This window comes from Vidua chalybeata, chromosome 17 (genome assembly GCF_026979565.1).
Source record: "Vidua chalybeata isolate OUT-0048 chromosome 17, bVidCha1 merged haplotype, whole genome shotgun sequence".
Classification (NCBI taxonomy): Eukaryota; Metazoa; Chordata; class Aves; order Passeriformes; family Viduidae; genus Vidua; species Vidua chalybeata.
Genome location: NC_071546.1, coordinates 15,177,944 through 15,199,389, shown reverse-complemented (window position 1 = coordinate 15,199,389; position 21,446 = coordinate 15,177,944). Strand labels below are relative to the sequence as shown.

At 40.2% G+C, this 21,446-nt stretch overlaps 1 protein-coding gene across 2 annotated transcripts in view; it reads left to right on the top strand.

Moving 5' to 3' along the window:
* The first annotated feature begins 1,776 nt into the window (after positions 1 to 1,776).
* NCOA3 (nuclear receptor coactivator 3) overlaps positions 1,777 to 21,446 on the top strand; it is a 60,292-nt gene continuing 40,622 nt past the window's right edge. The window contains exons 1-5 of one of the 2 annotated variants that reach the window (XM_053958843.1): positions 1,777 to 1,897; positions 9,179 to 9,218; positions 13,683 to 13,807; positions 15,478 to 15,518; positions 16,701 to 16,944. The gene's annotated coding sequence lies outside the window, so the exon portion shown is untranslated. The remainder of the gene's footprint in view (positions 1,898 to 9,178; positions 9,219 to 13,682; positions 13,808 to 15,477; positions 15,519 to 16,700; positions 16,945 to 21,446) is intronic. The other variant, XM_053958842.1, reaches the window with a different exon arrangement.

The window sequence follows — 21,446 nt, the reverse complement described above, 5'->3', positions numbered from 1 at the left end:
GTTCCAACCATAGTTCCTGAAGGGACACTTGGAACAGCCCTGTAAGGCCCTCTGGACTAGCAGCTCCCTGTGCAGGTGTGCCCAGGTAACCCTCTGAAAGCGGCTTGTCACACGGGGGGCTGCAACACCTTGGAGTGGGGGATGAGGTGAAGAAAGGTCCTGTGGGGAGTTCCCTCCCCTACACAGCCCTTTGTCTGCCCCTTAAACGATGGAGTGCCAGACTATCCTTTTCAAGGAAATTAACAGGAGATGAATTAAAGGAGAGTCTTTCCTCTCTGTGTGCCCCTGGCCAAACAGGAATTGCTTCCAAAATTGCAGACAGCGAACGATTTCTCACAGACCGCAGTTGCCAACACCAAGAACTCTTGCTGCCCTTGGAGTGAAGCACACCACCAGTGAACAGACATCGACACACAGTGAGGGTGAGTTTGGTTTTACAGGGAAAAGGACCAGCGATTGGGTCCAGAGGTCAGTGGCCCCGAATGACTTTATGCAACCTCTAGTTCCAAATGGTGCAGGATTTAACCTGCGAAACTGCCCCCACCGAAAACTCGGGCTGTCCTGGCAGTGACAAGCACCTCCTGCAAACCGGCATCAGGAACCTGGGGTGGCGAGTTATGTTTCACAGGGAAAAGGGCCGGCGTTGGAGTTCAGGAGCCTGTGTCCCTGAATGGGCGGTTGCCTCCTGAAATCTGAATGGCGCAGGTTGTGTCCCAGAGCCAACCTGCCACCACCTCGAACTTGCGCTGCCCCGACAGTCCCGAGCACACCCTGCAAATTGACATCGGGAATCTGGGGTGGTAGGTTTTGTTTCACAGGGAAAAGGGCCGGTGTTTCTGCTCAGGGGCCTGTGGCCCTGAGTGGGCGGCTGCCTCCTGAAATTCCGGACGGCGCAGGATACGTCCGAGACCCGACCTGCCACCACCTGGAACTTGTGCTGCCCTGACAGTCCCAAGCGCACCCTGCAAACTGACATCGGGACCCTGGGATGGCAAGTTCTGTTTCACAGGGAAAAGTGCTGGTGTTTGTGGTCAGGGGCCTGTGGCCCTGAGCGGGTCGTTGCCTCCTGAAATTCTGAACGGCGAAGGATGTGTGTGGCTGGAGAACGTGGCTGTATCTTGATCGGAATCTGCGCTCAAAGACCCACCACGACAGCTCCAGCCCTCTCGATGGTGCTGCACGTCTAACTGGCATGTCAATGAAACCCCGTGTAAATTGTGAGAATTTGAAGAGTAACGTGAAAAACAATTTCTTGGTCATCCTGCTCTCTCATGGCTGCGGCTGCAGGGAGAGCAGCTCCAATGTGTATAAACGCACACTGCACACAAACAAAACAAGAACCAAAAATCCCTGAGAACCACGACTACAGGACCAGAGATACAATCAGGACCCACAGCTCGAGTTCAGCAGAAACAGGGAGACATCGCCCGATCCAGGGCCGGTACCGCACTGTATTTAGAACTCTAGTGCGCAGTAGAACGCTCCTAATGACACAGATATGGCATTTTGTGACCTCCAGGAGCAGGGAGCAAGTGCCGCGGGAACGCGCCGGGGGTGCCCGGCACAGGCAGCTTCCTCTGCGACCGCTTCCTCCTCCCCGTTTTGAGCACGCCCTACTGCAGAGACCGCGGCGATTCAGAGGCGACACCGGAGTGCTGGCACCAGGCTGAGCCTGGCGGCTCCGGCAGCGAGCCCGGCGTGGACTACAAGTACCATGAGCTCCTGTGTGGATCCCGTGAACGCCCGCGCGGAGCCGCACTACAGGTCCCACAATACCTCACGCCACCCGGTGTCTCTGCTTCGGTCCCGATTTAAATCCAGGCAGTGAGGAAAATGGCGGTGCGAGGCTGAGTGTGGGGGAGATGGAGATGTAGCTGAGCTTTGGCTCATTTCCCAGGTGAGTGCGGTTCGGAGGGAGGGAGTGAGTAACGAGAGAGGGGAGTTCTAGTTCGCGTTTCCCTGCTTCTAGTGCTGGGGCGGGACTGGGATGGCGGAGGGAGCGCTGCCCCTTGCCGGGGAAGGGAGAAGCTTGGGGGTGGCCTTGAGGGACGGCTCTTTTCTGTCTTTCGCCCCCCCTCCGCAATATGAACGTGGCTCCCTGAGGGGAGGAGGAAGAGGATCGTAGACAGGTTGTGTGTGACGAGTATTTCCAGGGCTGGGGATGAGGAGATTCCCCGGGCAATGTGTGGCTGCCTTTACCTCTTTCTGGCTATTGTAACTTTACTGGTGACTGAGTTTTGAAGGAGCATTCCTGGGGCAGTGGCGACGAATTGATGCGTGGACTGAAGGCTTCCCGTGTCGCTGTGTGATGCATATCTAAGTGTGGTGATTTTGGGTGGAGGTTCTTCGTAGGATACCAAGAGACCTGAGGTCGCTGTGGCTTTAGAATCGTCTGACCCCCGGTTTCTCGGTCTGAGCAGAGGCAGGGTGTGGGTGGAATACCTCGGTTAGGATGGCCCTTTCTACCATTCATCTCGGTTTATCTGGTACCGAGGCGGTTCCAAAGACCTTGATATCCGCATTCTTCTGGTCATCGGGTAGCCTCGGTAAGTTTTAGAGCTGACTTCTCTTGTATCCTTCTTATCTCTGGTAATAAGAAAAGGGATGAAAAACACTGGAACTGAAAGGTTCATTTCCATGTCTCTTATCCATTTCTGCCTCGTAGCTGTAATGAAACCGTTACTGAGGGGTGGAGATGAGATTTCCTCCCACCCGCGCCTCGGGTCGCATGCCACTTTAGGTGTTACGGTTTCTGGGTTATAAATAGGGTGATTATGAGTTAGAATGTAGCGTGAGGTTGAGATAATGCCCATGATTCTCTTTCTTTGGTTCTAAAGTTGGTTCTGTTTGTGGTTCCTGCTCCTACTCTTAAGCACAGTCAAGTTTTCCTTTAAAAGTGAAGCTTCTCAATTTGTCAGCTCATATTCAGACTCATTTGAATCCTCAGTATCTTCTTCTTTTAGATAGAAGTTAACAGAAAATAGTATGTTGGAGTCCAACTGAAATAACAAGATAAAACAAAAGGAAATCTGAATGTGTGAGAGGTGGCAATTTCTAGCATATGGTATCTGTAATACAGTTAAAATGGGTTCTTACAATAAGCTTAAAATTTTATCATCACTATTATAAAAATAAATATTTTCTCATGGAATATTTCCATCTTAAAATGTTCTGCTTCATCTGAAGCAAAGTTGTATGTTCTGAATATAAAATGTAGCTTCATAGAAACAAATAGTGTATGAGTGAAAACCAGAGGATAAAACCTTGGGCTTAGAAGAAACACGCAAAATTGGGTGCTTTGTTGGGGGGGTAGGGCTTTTTGTTTTGTTTCAGTTTTGTTACTTCTGTTTTTTAAACAAGATTGTGCATTATAACGTGCAGTAATTACATTTACTGTTAACTGCTGTTACGACTGCTGTTCAACTGTTGTAAAGAATTTCCTTTAACTCTGGTACTACTGCTGTGTTGTGTTTTTTGTTTTTTTTTTTGTTTTTTGTTTTTTTTTTTTACCTAATACCAGTGGATTTGATGGATTCACTGCTGACATGTGAAGATAGAGGCTGTGGGATACGGGAAGTCATAGACAAAATAAACCCAGCATTCAGCCTCACTTTAAGTACCTCTCCTGATTACAGTGTGTTGTTGCCAGTCTGATTTTATTTGGAATATGACTTGCGTGCCTTTTGGGCTCGCCTGTGGCTTTGTGTTTCTTTAACTGTTCCTTTGAGGCCCTTGTTCATCCTGGCTTTGGATTTATTAACTTGGAAGTTTTGTATTGCTTAGTTACCATTTTTGTTTTTTTTTGTTTTGTTTTGGTTTTGCATTGTATTAGTGATGTATACCCTAACATACAGCTGAGACAAAATGCAGATTAGGAAGAAGCAAATCTGTTTTACAATGGAACCTTATCTTTTGATCATGGTGGGTTTTTTTATTAATAATAGACAAGAAATCACAATCACAAAACCTTCATTATTAATATCTGTGGTACAGTTTCATAGAAAAAGGGGGGTGTTTTTATTTTTCAAGAACTCTGGGAAAGAAAAGGTGTCCTGATTATATTTGCCTGCAAAATGAAACCGTTTGTAGCATGTGAGAAGGTATTGGATGCTACAGTGTGACACTACAGGCTGCTTCAGCTCCTGCATTTAAATAAGTCTCTTGAAAAGGTGATCTTAAACGACTATACCATACCGGATCTTCTGCATTTCATGTTCAAGCTTTTTTGAGTATTTAGAAATATCTTAAATATTCTTCTGTCTTGTTTTAATAATAAAAAAAAAATGGAGGAGAGTGGGAGGGGAGGAATTAATAAAGGGCAGGAATCCTTTATGCCAAGGATATCTGACCTGAATGCTGGGGCAGCCTGCCTATGCAGTTCTTTCGTTTGTTTTCCCCCCTTTTGCCCCTGGCTAAATCTGTTGCTATTTCTAGATGTAGTGTATTAGGAAAGAGGCAACTGTGAAAGAATTTAACTGCTACTGATTTACATCTGCTATGGAATGTATTTCCACTCACTGTGATTTTTGTATGTTGCATTTAGTTGAGTGAAGGCACATCACGTTATTTTGTGCATCATAGAAATGGGAGGTATATTTCAGATGGATCCTGTTACTTTAATAATACTTAATTGGTGACTTTTAAAATTTACAGTTATGAACAAACTGATTTTTGAAAAGTGAAACACAATTACCTTGCCTTCAATCTCTTGAAGGATATTTAGTCTTTTGTGTGCTGTTTGTCTAATAACAGAATGCCCTGTCTCACTGAAACATCCCAAAGTGATCGAACAGGTAATGTAACGGGGATTGGGTTGGGTGACTTTTGTTGCTGTATCTTTTAATTGAAGGGTTAAGTAAAAGACAGAATCAAACAATTTACTTGCGAAAAACTCCAGTGAAATACACGTTCTCTCCAGTATTTTGGGGAAATGATTGTTCAGAACAGTCAGTCGGGAGTTCTCTGTTCATCCTGTGTGGGTCCAAAGAACTAAATAAATCTAAATCAAAGGTAGCATTCCTCCAGTTTTGCTTTGTGCACTCAATTTGTAATTCTAACACTTTGCCGATTGCCCTATAGAGTATACAAACATTTTAACATTGCTGGGTTTTTTCATCACATTCTCTGGAGGCTAGTAAGGCACAGAAAAAGGTAAACTGGCTACTTGCTTTTTGCTGTTATGTGTGTCTGAGGGGGTAGCATTCCATGTGGATAAACTTTTTCTAGAACCTTTTAGACAGACATCTAAAAGGAGCATATGCGTCTGTGTGTGCGCGCACACACGTAAAAAATCAGTATATGGAAATGCTACCTTGGTTTTTTTTGAGTCTTACGGAAGAACTAGTAAAGGTTCAAAAATTAATTTCTTGTATTAATAATGACAACTTTAAAATGGTTTTCTATTTTTGTCAGCTTACATCTTAAGGAAATTATTTCAAACAAATATTTGCAATATCTTTGACAGTGATTTGGACAGGCTTTTCAGACATCTTCCCCTATAATGATTTTTCATTCCCCGTAAAGGCTAGGCTAGAGAGGTTAGGTGGAAATAGGGAATTATGACTTAGTTTGCAGTTCTTTTTGTGCTCAATCCATCTTTGCTACTGCAATGAACTTAAGCAGACATAGCAGCATCTTTTGTTATAGTATCCTCCTGGTTTTATCTTCTATGGCAGCCTTTTTGATGTTCAGAGTAGAGATTTCTGGCTCAATGGGCAGGACGTCAGTCAGCACATTGCTTAACGTTCTTAGGTAGTAATTGAAAGAATCCCCTCCCAATCAGTATTTCAAGTATTTATCTAGTCATAGAGTCAAAGATAGCGCTAATGGCAACAAAAGCAAGTGTACTTTATCTGTGAACTGTTCACTTGATTAAAATAGAGCAAAGCAAACGTCTCCTGTTAACCTAGAATGTACATTTGATCCCCCCTTTAAAATTAGGAAGGCAGTTTGTCTAATCAGTGCACAGAAAACTGAAATAAGAAAACATCTTCCCTGGCTGAAGTAGCTTTCAAAGGATTTTGTATTACAACTGTAGGTCTTCTGTTGAACCTCCTAGTCTTTGCTGATGTATGTTTGAGGCTGATGAATAAGATTTGTAGAGGTGAGGTATAGAACTAGTGCTAGCAAACTTGCCAAACTTGTATTGGCTGTGTGAGAGACAATAAGCAGGTAACGGGGATGATAAGTGGGTTTCAGGAACAATGGAAAATGAGTGCAAATTCAACTAAGTTGAAGGAGAGACATTACTTGATCACTTGATAGGAACAGAATAGCTTGTGTTGTCATCCGCCGTAATCTCTGTTCAAATGTACGGCTACAAGGTAGCTTTATCACCTGCTTTGTCTTCTCTTACCCCATCATCTATCTCTCTGTAGATGAACCTCAAGTGACCTCTATAAAGATTAATACACAGTATAATAATATTTCACAATGGCCAAGCAATGCTTTGGTATATGAGCAAAATTTTTTTATTCTCCCTCATCTTAGGTCTGCTTTATAGCAATGCAACTTTTGCTTTAAACTAAAGAATCTGTCTAGGTGGAAGTGGAAGGTTGTTTGAGCAGTATATTTGAGACAGCTTTTTAAAAAGCTCTTTAAAAGCAGTGGAAATTTCCAGGCTTCACAAAAGAAAAGGAAAAAAAAAAACACCACAAAAAAACCAAACAAACAAAAAAAGCTTTTAGGGTCTGGTTTAGTATCTGCTTTGCGAGTTGCAAGAAGAGAGAAATATGAAAAGGAACCACAGACATTCTGGATGTCAGCCTGAGAAATTTTCCACTATTTCTTTTAATAACATGCAGGCATGCTTTTATCGCTGGAATTCCAGTTAGGAATCTTCTTCTGACTGGAACTTCAAGCTATTTGGTAAGCAAGTGCTTGCTAAAAATCAATTGTCAAAAAATAAATTCTCATATGTAAGATTGTGCATAAACCACCCTCATGCTAAGTATCAACTACTGCTTATATTACTTCAGTTCCTTGTTATACAGTATGTTAATTGTTCCTATTTCTACATGATCACTGCTAGGTGACAGAACATCTTTTCTTGCTTCCGATGGTAATTCTGGACCAACCTTTCCAGTAAGGACTGTATGCTGCTAAGCTAAAAATCTTAATTATCCTATCTTTAATATACAAAGAAAGAAAGACATTAGGAAACATATCATTTGTAAAAGAGTTAAACTTAAAGACTATTTAATGGTTATTTTTAAAGTTATTGAAGTTTCAGATACAATGGTGAAAATCAAACTGAAGAGGCCTACAGGTTCAACCTCGTTTGTCTACCTCAAAGCTCTTTTCTGTGTAAGTTGCTCTTACTTACTAAAAGCTACCTGACCTTTCTCCAAGATATGGAGGACTCTGTACTTGGAATGCATCTCATCTTCCTGTCAACACGGATATATATTGTTGGCTTATACTGTTTTGGGGTAGGGCCTAAAGAATCCTTCATATATTGGGTTGAAGTTTTTGTTTTTTTAAATGCTGGCTTGGGAGCTAAGCTACTGTATTGTGTAAAAAGTAAGCAACCTCACAACAAACTCTTGTCTTAATAGTATTAATTGAAAATGCAAAACCAGAACCCTTTTGTTGCCGCAGGCCCCCAGCCGGATAATAATTAGCATTGACTCCATGATTGCAGAAGGTTGATCGCTTGCTTTATTATATCATTATATTATACTATACTTATTAAGAAACTCAGTAACCCTGTCTGATACAGCTTTGACCTAACTGGTCAATCGATCCAAACGCCATCCAGTGTCCAATTAAGAAATCACCCTTTCTTAAACAAATCTCCGTGACACATTCCACATATGCACAACAGCAGGTGCAACAAGTGGAGATAAGAATTGTTTCTCATTCTTTTCTCTGATCTTCTCACAGCCTTCCCCGGGAAAATGCCTGAGAAAGTCTGTGCCTGCTCTCTGTGGCCAGGGTGCTGCTGCCACACCCTTTACATGCACGTTAATGGAATTTTGTCTTTTTAAGACGGCATAGTACATTTCCACAGCTCTCGAGCCAAGTCAGGGCCATTGTGCTTCCTTTTCTGTTATCTCTCTGTGTTGGGCTGCTTTTTTTTTTTTAAATAATTGTATAAAAATTTCAACATCTGACTTCCTGACTGCTCGTAATCCTTTCTCATGTATTTACTGCTAATGAGAATGCTAATGACTAAAGTTAAAAGTAGAACATGTTGAACTTGACATGAACCTTAATATCTTTTCCAGTTTATGTAAGGATTGTATTGTGAATTGTGTATTTTTTAATTGGTTGCTCACTGATTAAAAGTACTGAAATCACTGCCATTGCTTTGTATACCTTTTGGATATCTTATATAAATTTGTTACTTTACAAATTTGATGCAAAATTAAGGCTTGAGATGGATTTCTAAGTCTTAGTTGAGACTTTTTCTCAAATGTAGATTTGGTAACTACAGGTAGTAATTCAACTTAAGAGAACTTTCTTTTCAGTGTGACTGAATATATCCCTGTCACTTGGTTTAGGAGCCTTCTCCTTACTCCAGTGACGCTTTGGTCTTTATTCCTAGTATTTTACCTAGGGAAGAAGAGGGTGTGCTATGGCCAATAGATCTTTGTTCAATTTTCCTCCACTCAGTAAAAAAAAAAAAAAAAAAGATCTGAATTAATTCTTCTGTCAAAATGACAGACCAGTGCTAAGTAGTGTACCAAAAGTTGAGTGTTGTCAGTGAAGAAAAAGGTTAGAAAATTGAAAATACTACATTATTATAGAGTCATGCTATGTCTTCCTCTTGAATGTAAGTATTTCTGGTCTATGCAGTATCAACAAGTAAAATCGACTGTGTTTCTCTGTATTTTTAATGAGACACAGAATTTCCAGCATTTCTCTTTTTTTTTTTTTTTTTTTTTGCCTCAGAATACGAGGCAGATCTATAGAAAACCACAAATGTAATGGAAAATCAACAGGAGGAAAGTGTTTTCTTCTTCACTCATTTCGGTTACTCTCCTTATTATCAGATGTCAGGGTTAAAAATAAAAAAGGATACTTTCAAATAGTGTAGAGTTTAACTACGGAACCGACTGCCACAGAATATCCAGCAGCTAGGAGACTTAGTTGTTTGGAACCAGGAAATTCCTGAATAGTAGATTTTAAAGTTTGAGAGTATGCTAAAACACATTCATATGCTGTTTCTTTCTAGGCATTCCTACTGGCTTCTGCTCTAGCGAATACTGTGCTCAGTAAGTTTTCTCTCACAACTACTTTGTTTTCTCTGCATCAATTCTCATAAACTGTTGATATTTAAGGAGTTTAAAAAAGGAGAAAATAATTTCAATTCCCTTAGAAAAACAAAGGGTTTTTTTAAATGTTCTATGTTAATATGCTATATAGTTTGCTGTTTTCCACCTCACTTAAACTTGAGGAAATGCATGGTATGACCTGGCTTTGGTATGTGTCATGTTATCTAACACTGTTAGGCTTTTGGGGAATGCTTGGACCGTTAAAGGATGCTCCTCCTAAGATGTGGGATACCGTGTATCCTCGTGTGTATGTATCTCCCTTTGGTTTTTAATTCTCTATCACTAGTACTAGAGTTTTCTTCTTCCTGAAGTAACCGATAATTGTTCTGAGCAAAGTGTTCATGTTATTTTGGAAGACTGATGACGAAACAGGGTTTCTTAGCTAAATCTGTTCTGGGCTCAGTGCAGATACAATGTGAATCACTGCTGGGTATTGTTTGTTTGAGGTTCGATCGTAGCTTCTTGGAGTAAGCAATTTAACCTTCAGTATTCGATTAGATTGATATGTCAGTTTCTGTGCTTATTGCTGGAGAGTAGTGAAACTGAAAACTTGTCTGGACATTCTATTCAGTGAGATTTTGGTCTCAAGAAAGGAAGTGCCTCCTTCAGAATAATATCTTGTTGTAAGTTCAACCTCTATGCTCTGCAGCTTAGCAGGTGCCCTGAAACAGGTGAGCTGGCTTGGTTAGAGTAAGGTTGGGGTTAAAGCAAAATGAAGGAAATGAAAGGAGACAGTTGAAGGCAAACCTTTGGAGAATGATCTCTTCAAAGGACAGAAGAATTTGTGGGTTTTTTCAGATAGCTGTGCTCATCAAAACATTATAGTTCCTAAGCCATGTTTTGCAGACAGATGACGCACCGAGGTAAATAGTATGAGCTGGAGACAAGTGATAAATAACTTTTGGTCCTGGCTGGATGCAGGCACTTGTTTGAGCATATTGTCTATCATAAATCTACTTTCAGTGAAAAAAAGATCACATAAATTTTATTCTTTAAGAGGATTAATGATATCAGGCTTAAGTTTTGTATGCTCTTCCCTTGCGTTCCCTCCATGGTGTGCTGTGATTATCCTGTTACTGTTTGTACACTGTTACTTATAGGCTTCATCTATATGACAATCTAACGAGTTTTCATACTGATGAAAGCTCAGGAATAAGGCTTTGTAGCTTTTTGAACTTTCAGTGGGCTGTTAGGTACACTAAAAACAACTTACTGGACTTTGGAAAGAGAAGCTATTCTATGCCCAGAGACAATTACTAGTAACCTTTCTCCTAATAATTTTGACGGTGCCCAAGAATATAAACTTCTGACTGCAGTGTACCTAAACATAACTTCCCATGCTGTGTGGGATGTACTGTAGCAGAGGGTCATTCACTGGATGAATGTAGAGTGGTATTTACTGATAAGAGAACCACGCTTCATAGCCGATCTGCAACTGCATGACATAAATGCATGACCGTGTGCTTCTCAGTTAGTTACTATGTTTTGTTTGCTTATCAGATGCTAATAGGACAACTTTTCAGTGCAGGCATGGCTGAATACTAACTTTAAAGATCAAACAATGGCTCTCCAGCTCAGAGTTCTGCTGAATGTTAGATACAGTTCAGTCAGTCTGCTTGTTTGGGAACTAAAGAAAAAGTGCAAGGAAATGTAAGGAAAAAAGTAATAATAAAAAAAATGTACAGCTCTGTCCTGGCATTTCCACCAGTGTACTATATAATAATACATAAAGTTTGCTTCCTGATGATGTGGAACTGCACAACTGCTTAGCCATTTATCTGTAAACAAGGAAGGAACTGGATCTGAAAACATTATAAATGCTTTTGGCACTTGAAGAGGAAGGATATAATCCCATCTGGTTTTGGTAGTTGCAGACCTCTTGTACTAACTTCTAGAATGGTTGCTAATCTTCCTAAAATTGCTTGGAATTTCTGTGTTAATGTTGATAGTGTCACTTTGGAGAGTTCTGTGGATAAACTTTAGTTTGAGAAGTGTCATTGGTATAAAACCTTTAATGAGTCAGACTGATTTTCTGTCTGCTTGAGGAATCCCTGGGAGCTTAATGTGAGATTTGTTGAAAAATGGGTTTTAATGAAAGTGAAGATACTGCTTCTTTAGTAGAACATTAGAAAAACTAGAAGCATAAGGTTTTTATGCAATGGAAATTCCTTGTAAAGAATAGAAAACTTTGGACCAGAAAAGAAAAATCCAGAGGGCACTGAGAGCCTTACTTAAAAGCATGCCATTCTTTCTCATAAATGGGAGGGGAAAAAGATCCTTGATGGTAGGAATGAATGTTGTGGTCAGGATTACACGCTCTGTGTCCAGTAAAGATGGGATTGTTGATGCGTGTATGCAAAATCTAAAGCATGCATGATATTAATAAAACGTACCTTTTAAATCAGAACCGAAAAGAATGTGGTAATATAGCTTAAAATTAAACAAAGTAGGATCAATTGTAATGTTACTTTCCTGTCTTAGAGGCCCATTGTTATAATGGTTTATCTCAGTACCTTATGTACTACATCCCAGTTTATCTCTGGGCTGTAGTACATAACTCCCTGAGGACAGTGTTTTGCTGAAACACGTTGTGTAATTATGCTAGCATCAATCCAAACACCATGAGCAAAGTTAGTGTTGGTCGGTCAAGGTTTTATTCAGTCAAGTATTAAAAAAATCTCTCACGATGGGGATCCCTTACGCTATCTGAAAGTGGTTGCGGTGTTCAATCACTATTTATAAACTGGAATGTAACTTGTTGCAGGTAGTAAAGCTTGCCTATTGCCCTTTTCTTGTAGGCCTTGAAGGAGACTCTGACTCTCCAATCTCTAATACCTCTCTGGGTGGTACTACTCTGTTTTATGTACCATTGAGCAAAGATACCAACCTTTGGGCTTTTTCCTTTTTATTACTCCACCTTGCTTAATTTTTAAATAATTGAGCCCGTAAATATAAAATTTTATTTGACCAGAGACATGCACAATACCGCTACAGATTTGTTTTGAGCAGTAAATTGTAGCAGATGCTCTGTGATAACCTGACTGTATTGTGGGAAGATTAATTAACCTGATTTGGGAGGGATTCTGTTCTGACCTTATTTTGCAATTTCACTGAAGGTACTGTATCTACTAAGCTCTGTTCACTATGAATGAAATACGGTATGGAATATGAAAAAGAAATATAGGGAAGGGGATCCTAATTAATGGAGTGCTCAAATTTGTTGGTATAACATAGGTAGACAACTGATTTTGCTTCAAATATTGAATGGTAAGCATTTTTGTTGAACTCAATACCTCTTGCAGCCAAATGAAGTGTGCCTGCATATACTCAATCAGATTTGAATTACAGCATTGAGCTTAAAACATTTCAGTATTTCAAGGACAAATCGGGTTTAGAAATGGCACCTTTGTATTAAGTAGCTGTACTTATTCCTTTCAATTAAATTAATCGTATATAAGCACTGATGCTATGCATGGAAAATGTGAACTATTTTGATTTCTTCAGTAGCTTATTTTGGTTTTAGTACTTTCTGGTCTTGTACTCTCAAATCTGAGAGTCTAGTTTTGCTGAAAACTCATTAACTTCATTAACAGGCCTTTAATCATTATTAGATCAGCAAAGACCAAGATCTAATCTTAAAAACAAAGAGGATGTGTGTTTTTCAATAAATTTAAAAAAGAACCTATTTTAGTAGCACGACGGAAAAAGATACTAAGTAGGATTCTCAAAAGCTTTCTTAAGGCACCAGGCATTTAACTCCTCTTAATGCCAGTTTGTGTGAGTCTTGAGTAGACTCGCACAATATGAAACCCTGTAATGGATAGATGCCTTCCCCCCTACCCTCTCCCCACAGCGCTCAAACACTTTTTCAGAATATGAATCCGCATTTTTAAAAGTGTAATGTTTCTGGTGTAAAATAATATATTTGCTGACATTATTTCTGTAACTTAGTTCTTGCACAAACACATGAATTAATGTTCATAGGTACTGCATCTGCTGACTAGCAAAATATACCAAAGGCAAGGCAATGTGATTTATGGAGTATATTTCTTTCATGCTCATGGGCCCACCCTTATTGATGGGTGTAAATGTATTTGTTGTGATCTGTCATAATCAAGACGGTATGTATCAATGTTGTTTACTCTCCATTGGAAAAAGCATGTGAGTTCTGATTTGAATGTCACTGGAACTCTCTAAGTACCTGTGCTGGGCAAAGGCCAAGTTAACATACAGGTCGTGGACAGACTTCAGATGTTGATTTATGAGATGATTATCTATTATTGTGTGGTAAATTGGGAGTGATTGCTGTGTTACTGCTCATGAGACTTTTTGTGGGACTGGTCTCCATCAGTTCACAGAAAAGACTACTAATAGCCATATTTGTCTGTTGTATCATCCGTGCAGTGCGCTGTTTCAGGAATCTGCTTAAATTAAGAATGTGCAAAAAGGATTAAAGAAGTCCTGGGAGGTGGAGCTGACAACACTATTTGAAATTTTTTGAATGACCTCACATCCTTGGTATTTTCCGTGTAAGTTTCTGTATGTCTTTAAAAAGCTTATGGAAAAAATAGTATAATGTGCCATAAAGAAAGTTCTACTCTGTTTGCCAGCAAGGTAGTCGCTGAGCAGGGCGCCACCTTGGTTGCTAAACTGAGTGTGCCTTCTACATGGGTTACTTGCTGGAGGGGCAGGAAAGTGGGTTTTCAGCACTGTTGGCTGAGACCTCCAGCTACTGTTTCAAAAGAAATCTTGAATTAGGAGGGAGGTGAGGGTGGCCTTTGCTAAGCCCTTGACCCTGCTGCTGCCTCATGCTTTGTGGATGCTGTGTATGGGTGCGACAGTATAACCTAGAAAAATGTCCCTGTTTGCTAGCTACTGTGCTGCCAGGCACTTTAACTGCTTTGTAGCTGCGAAGGTTTATTGAGAAGTTGCTCTTGGTCTTGGTAATATAGTGATAAAGCATGTTCTGTTCTGTCAGCATGGAGAAGCTGTGCAGCAACAAAGCTAACTTGGTTAGATAAAATACTTGAGCATCTTGGCCAGTGGTTTAAAACAAAACTGAACCTGTTAGAGTACTTTAAGGCACTTACCAGCTATGCAGATATCTTCGTTGGAGCAGCAAGATAAAGTTCAGTTTGTTTAGACATTTGACCAGTTTCTCTTCCAAAGCTTTAATTTTTTGGACTGAATAAAAGGTTACACTTTGTTCAACAGAAGTCTCTGCTCATTTTTCAAATGTCTGAACCAAAAAGTAGTTCTGAGGCATATGTCAGAGACAGGCATTAAAGAATTAGAATAGGCTCCTGTGATGGAAAATGTTAGGTATCCTTAACCACAGATGTAGTTGTGCCTGCACAGGCACTGATAAGCTGTAGTTTATTCTTCTATTTTAGGTAAAGATGCCCACCCAAAATTAGCAAGGTTCCTTTCTTTTTTATTGCACCAATATGTCAAATCTAACTTTCATTCAGTACATCATCCTATGTTCAGCCTGATATGAAACACCTGTTGCAATGCCGGGTGTATCAAGGCTGTTTTATTAAAGATGAAGTACATTAAGTTGAGGGTGAGTGTGTCTATGTCTTTGTGTCCCCAGATGTCCTTGTGGAAATGTCTGTTGATGTATGGTTTTAAATGTTTTTCAGCAATAGATTCCTTCCACCCTGCTGCCAATGTGATTCTCCAAATTGTAGAAAAAGCAAAAATAATACTATTTCTGTTTGGTAGGGTCTTATTTTCATGACCTGTTAGTTTTAATGGGGAAGGGCAAACTCCAGCTGATTTGCCTTGTGCATAATGCAAATGTGGCACATTTTAAAAATAGCATATTTTAAAATATCTTTACAGGGCTTAAAACATTTTTATGCATTACAGGTGAACACAGTTTACTTCTAATTGTTTTGGTAAGCTAGGTACAGTCTTCAGAAACTGGAAAAATGCATGCTGTAGACTTCTGTAAAGAGCTTGCATGTTTTCCCAAAATGTGTTTTTCCTAAATGACTTCAGAATAGGACAATGTGGTATGGGTGGAGCTGCACAGTCTCAGTAGGACTGAGACATGCTGTTAATTCAAGGGCAGTCTCTTACTAGCTTCATGAACTGCATGATAAAACATACACAGTAAAAAAAAAAAAAAAAAAAAAAAAAAGATTTTGAGGAAATTGCATAGAGGGTCCTCAGAATTAGTTATTTTTTGCAGGTTTGCTGGTGCATCATTGTGAATCTTCTTTGCCTGGAACAGTAAGTATACAGACTCAGACTTCAGTTATTAGGTTACTTATGTGGTGATGTAGTAAAAAATTCCAAATTTTACTCAGCTTTTGTATTTGTTTATTTTTGGAGACAGTGCTAGCAGTTGCCAGTATTGTCTTCCCATCCCCCAGCTTTTGAGTCTAGTTTGCTTGCAGCTGCAGTAGTAGGCATCCTTCTTTCAGGAAGTGACCTTGGCTTGTATTAATCAAATTCAGAAAACACAGAAAAGCTTCTTGGTAACATGCTGACTTGATACAAAATCTTATAGTATCCATTTTCTTGTAAAATGAGGCCATCTTACAGAAAGGGCATTAATTTATGATATCTCACTGTAAAATAATTTCTCTAAAATTACATGGTATTCGGAAAAGACAAAATAACAAAACCAAACTGCACTTTTTACTGAGAGAAATGTATTGAGAGCTTCTTATAAAAGTAACTAAGTCTTAAATTGGTATTGGCAAAACTGTGTCCTGATGTAACTAAGCTGTGAAAATACAGCATTATTTGATAGCATTTTCTGTGGTGTCTTGCCATTTTTGAGCTACGGTAAGAAAGTGTGGTAGTAGAGCATGAACTCAATCAGCCAAGATCTTATGATGTCTTCATCTTTCTGACTTTGTGTTTTAATCACTTCCTGTGTCTTTTGTTAGCTTCTCTCAAGGCATTAAACTCAACCTCATAGTAGCTGGATTAAGCTACTGAATATTAAGCTAATGAATATTAAACCTATTTGCATAGATTAAGAAAGGAATCTACCTGTGTCAGTTCGAGAAATCACTGTTTGGCCTTGCCCACCAGCTGGAAATTGGTTTTCTTTGGCTGTTCTGGAGTGGTTGACTATACCTGACAGAGGTTTTAAGAGGTTTTGCATGATTATCTTACTCCCTAAAACTATTTTGCGAATTGAATCGCAGAAGTATGATTTGCAAAAGCATGATTTACATAAGTTTGATTGGAAATGTTTTCAGCCGGCATAGCTGTTTTGTAAGAGTCTTCATCCATTTTTTGGACCTGTATAGAGGTCTGAGACCAGAGTATCTTTCACCATTACAAAGTGCACTGAAAGCCTTTAACATTCTGGGTAAGATAATTTACTGATTTTGAAACTGCATGTTGATGGAAAATTAGTAATAGCTGCCAACTGACTAGTGTTTTTTTCTGCCTTAGGTCGTCATTGTGCATTATCTTGAACAATCTACCTTGGCTTGAGGGTTTGGAAAACTGAATTGTATTTTCACAAGGATCCCTACCATAAACCTTTTCTGTATGTCAATGGCATATTTACTCATTTTACCTCTTCACAGTATATTCAGATTCTTGTCAACCTTTCTGCACTGTGTTGGAGATCAGACTATACCAAAATACATGCCTCCAAGTGTTTCCCAATTTGACTGCCTCCTGCTTTGGAATGGTTAGTTCCATGTGTTTTACTCTGCAAATGTATGCAACGACTTGCCATTCTACTTGGTATCAAATCAGAGCTGCTAAAATCTCTTAAGTAAGCCTACCCATTTCTGCTGTGTTGAATCACACTCTGACGTTACAATGCTAAAGAATTTGCCTGAACTATGTGCTTTACATACTTCCCTTCATCCTATATTGTATTGTAGTGTCTGTTGCTGCACTGAACATCTTCACAGGAGCTTTAGTCCTCTTTCCTTGCAATAAATGGGTGAGAAATCTGTTGCTCTCCTTGCTTAAGTGTAGCTGGACATTTTTTTTTTTTCAAGTTCAAATGCCAAAACACAATCCATAGATCTTGTCATTCCGATTTGCTGTCATCGACATTTTCATCTATCTCCCAGAGAAAAACCTGGTGGCAGCACAGATTTTGGGGTACCCCTCCATGGACTGATTCACCTGGGCCTGTAGTTCCTGGGGTGAAAACTGCTTTGTTAGTGATGATACAGTAGAACAAGAAGCCTGTTCTGTTTGTGCTCTAGTTATGTAATAACATTAGTGAAGATGCATCTATCTTTTTCAGTGCTAAATCAAGACAATCTATTACAAATCTCATGTCCAGAGCATTTTTTACTTTTTTTGTGATTTTCTTTTTGTTTTGCTTTGCTTTTGTTTATTTTCCTTTGCAAGATTTTGAAGATCTGAGGACTTTTGTAGCCAAGAGCCATGACTTCAATGTCAATCCTTCATGGAGTAGATGATGTCCTGTTTTGTAGTCAACATCTAGAAGCATGCTATTATTACTGGTAATAATAGGAGGACTGGGCAGCAGTACTTCTTGGGCTGCCCAGCCTTATGCCAGAGTACTGTGGATTCCTCGTTTCATGTGAAGCAAAGTAAATTACTGCAGCTCTGGACTGCGCATTCAGAATCCTTTCTGACAGTTTGGTGTCGATGCTCTCTCTCCCCTTTCTCAAGGTCGTTCCTGTTTGCCAGGACAAACAGGCGGCTCCTAGCTGTAACACCTTCAGAGTTAAGTGATGCTTTGATAATGCCTAATATCAGTTCTAGCCCTTTGTTTACTGCTATGGTTTTCAGCTAAAGCAGGGAAAAGGGGCCCTACTTTTGCAGGTCTCAATTTCTGACTCGCTGTCATACTTCTTCCGACGACTCCTCTTTCCTTTTATTTCCATGCTGAAAGCAAGTCTCAGTCCGGAGGAGGCTGCTGGGCGTTCTGCTGCTCGTTCGAAGGGAGGGGAAAGGGAGGAGAGGCCCTTCTCCCTTACTGTCCGCTGCCTGGCGGGGGCGAGCCGGGCCGCAAGGAGTTAAGGGCCGCAGCCGCCCGCGGTTCTGTCTGGACCCGCCGCGCGCTCATTGGTTGCAAAAAGGTGAAATTGAAACCACGGTAAACTTTTGACCCTGTAGCAGTTCTTGTGGAACGCCTTCCCCTTGCCAAGAGCAGAGGGCTTCTTCCCCCCCCGGCTCGCCCGCACCGCTCCCCTCCTTTTCCTGTATTTTTTTCTCTGTGATCATGCTGTGCTGCATGCAGCCTCCCCGAGGGGAGGGGGAGGACGAGAACAAGCGAGTAGCTTGTGTGCCGCTAACGGCGAAGCTGGAATTTGCCTTAAAGGCTAGTACCAGCTATCTTCTGAAAGTCCCATTGCTACACAAGTAGAAATCCTTTTTTTTTCTTTTCTTTTTTTTTTTTTTTCCCAGTTTCCAACATATTTCTGTATGGTTGAAGAAAAAACATCCCAACTAAAAGCAACCTGCAAATTGATGCTGGCGATCAGGGCTAATTAGAAAGTGGGGAAGGGAGGATGAGTCACCCAGTACGCTGGTTTCGGCGAGCTTAATAAACGTGTTGAGTTTTTTAAAAGATTGAAGTGGTGTCTCCGTACTGAAATCCTACGTTGGAATGTCTCGGTATTACAACTGAGTTCATACGTCTCTGAATTGAATACATATTTACCTGACTCGTTTCTATTCTGCATCTTCCTTAAACAAGAAAACCTCCAACACCTCAGGCTGAGAGATAAGTAGTGTCAGCTGAACTTCACTGCCAAATTGCAAAGTGTTAGAGGCCCAGAAGAGCCAATGTTAGGAATTTTTATTTAGGGTGCGACTCCAGCAAATTCTGGACCTAATCAACATCTGTGTCATTTTTATACTCTGCAGATTTTATCACAAACCCGAAATATCTGTGGCCGAGAAAATTCACCTTTCCCTTTGTAGCTTTGCCAAATCAGACAAATTATAGCAGCGTTACATTTTCGATGAAGTGTGAAAATGACATTTAGCTATTTCACTTTTCTTTCCCCTTAAATGTGTGTCTTTTCACTGACAAAAGAATCGCTGACTTGATTACTGCATCAGTTTCCATTTCCTCCCTCACTAGCTCATAGGCACAGGTCTTGGGCCGCCTGTTCTTGCTGGAACATTAAATTTACTGAATGTTAAGTGCCACTTAATCAAGGAGTCACTCAGCACCTTACCTAGAGATAACATTCAAAACTCTTTCTCAGCAAAGAAACCCGATGCCTGACTACTTCAGTCTGTTGTTTCCACATCTCTCCTGTCTTGTTCTTGCGAATAGTTTCATTGGATTTATAGAGCGTGTTCATTTCCCTAATTAGAGATTAGGCTGGGGAGGGACCCACAACTGCTGTGATTTGGACTCTTTAAAAATTCAGTTCTGTATGCAGTTTAGTGGTTAAGAAGTGTTTACAGCAGTGTTAATACAGTAGGACAGAATTGTGGTGGTTTTGTGTGGGCTGTTCTTGTAGTGCTGCTTTATTCTTGATGCAGCTTTTCCTGGGAATTGAGGGTGTCTCCAGAAGCATTGCTAGCAACATCGTGGGAATGATGAATATTAAATGATTAATAGCAGATCCTCTGCACCCTCATGTGTGCAATTCTCCTTGCAACTGCAAGAGAAACGTGCCCTGACAGTGATCGTTTGTGGCCTCCCCGTTTATTCCAGTTAGTGTACCTAAGCAGGAGCTATTATATAGTTTCTTCTTCCCCACTCCCTGTGATTGGTTGTTCTCTCCTTCCTGTGCCCGTGTACATCCTGTCTGCTTCTCATTGTCTGTTTCATGGCAGTTCTCCTGCCTTCACAGTGGAGCTGCAGTGAAGCTGCACATCATGTTGCCTATCACAGTAAAATGGAATAAATGCTCTTCTAAAGGAGAGTGAGTAACAACTGTCACAAATTAGAAATAAATTCTGAACTCTATTTCTGAAGCATAATTTAATGTATCTTAGACTTCTCTTAAACACTTGTGTGACTGCATTGTGACAACATTGTGTGTACATGCCTTTTAGTGGTAAAAATCCATGAACTCCAAAGTTGTTGCTGCAGATGCCAGCATAAGGGTGGGAAACTGGCAAAAAAAATACCACTGATACTGAAGCTACAGAAGCACAAATTTTATTAGTCCTATAAATCCTATAACTTCAGAGAGCCCCACTGGGGGGAGTGTTTTTGAAGATCATTATTGAGAGCTAACTGCTGATAATGAAAAATCACTAGTGTAACCATTTCCTGTAATGAATGTGGCTGAAAAGAAGGATATCATGGATACCGTGAAGACATTTTGTAACCAAAAAGCATTAAATGAATAGTCACAACTGAAAATACGTGTTGGTGTTCTACACTGCTTTATTCTGCGTGTTTATTCGGAGTAGATCTTGATGTTGGTTTAATCTGCTTGTATTCCAAAATGGGGTTTTGCCAGCTGCTTTGGAGCTGCCCTATTAGAATTTTCTCCCCCACCAAGGTTTCCACAAGGTGAATGAGAAATTTAAAAGAGAAGTTCCTGCCATGGTATTTTCATCTACTTTTTCTCTCTCTAGAGTAAGCAGCTTTCTGTCTAGAAAACAGTTTTCTGTCTGCTTTCTTCTAAGCAAAAAGATGGAAAGGTGATTTAGGGGAGATTCTAGAGCATAGCCTCTCAGTTTGGAAAACTATTATATGTTCCAAAGCTAATCAGAACTACTATTGCATGCTACAAACTTCTGCTGGTTTATTAAGGCTTGGCAGTTCCCCCTAGATCAGCTCCTCACTGTTATGCTGACATAAATGATGCTGGAAAAGAGTAGACACGTACTAGTTGGACCTCAGATTTTTGTTTGGTTTTAAAACATTACCATTTAATCTGTCTATTCTGCTTTTATATCCGTTTCAGTTGGTGGTGAAACTAACTACCTGCAGTGTGATGGCTTAATTGTGGGATGCAATAAGTGGCTTTTTCTTGGCTTCTTCCTCAATAGGTTTGTCTCAAAACTGTCCTGTCCACATCCTTGTTGCAGCTTTTCAGTGATGAGTGAACACTTGGTCTTCTGCAGCAATAATGGCTTGGGTTTCTGGATTTTAAATGCTTTTTTGAAAAGCATGTTTATAGCAACAACTTACTGAAAGACATTAAAAAAATATCAATCTATTCATTTTTGTACCTCCTCTGCTAGTATAATTATTTTTCTGAGTTCTCTTGTGATACCATCAGGATG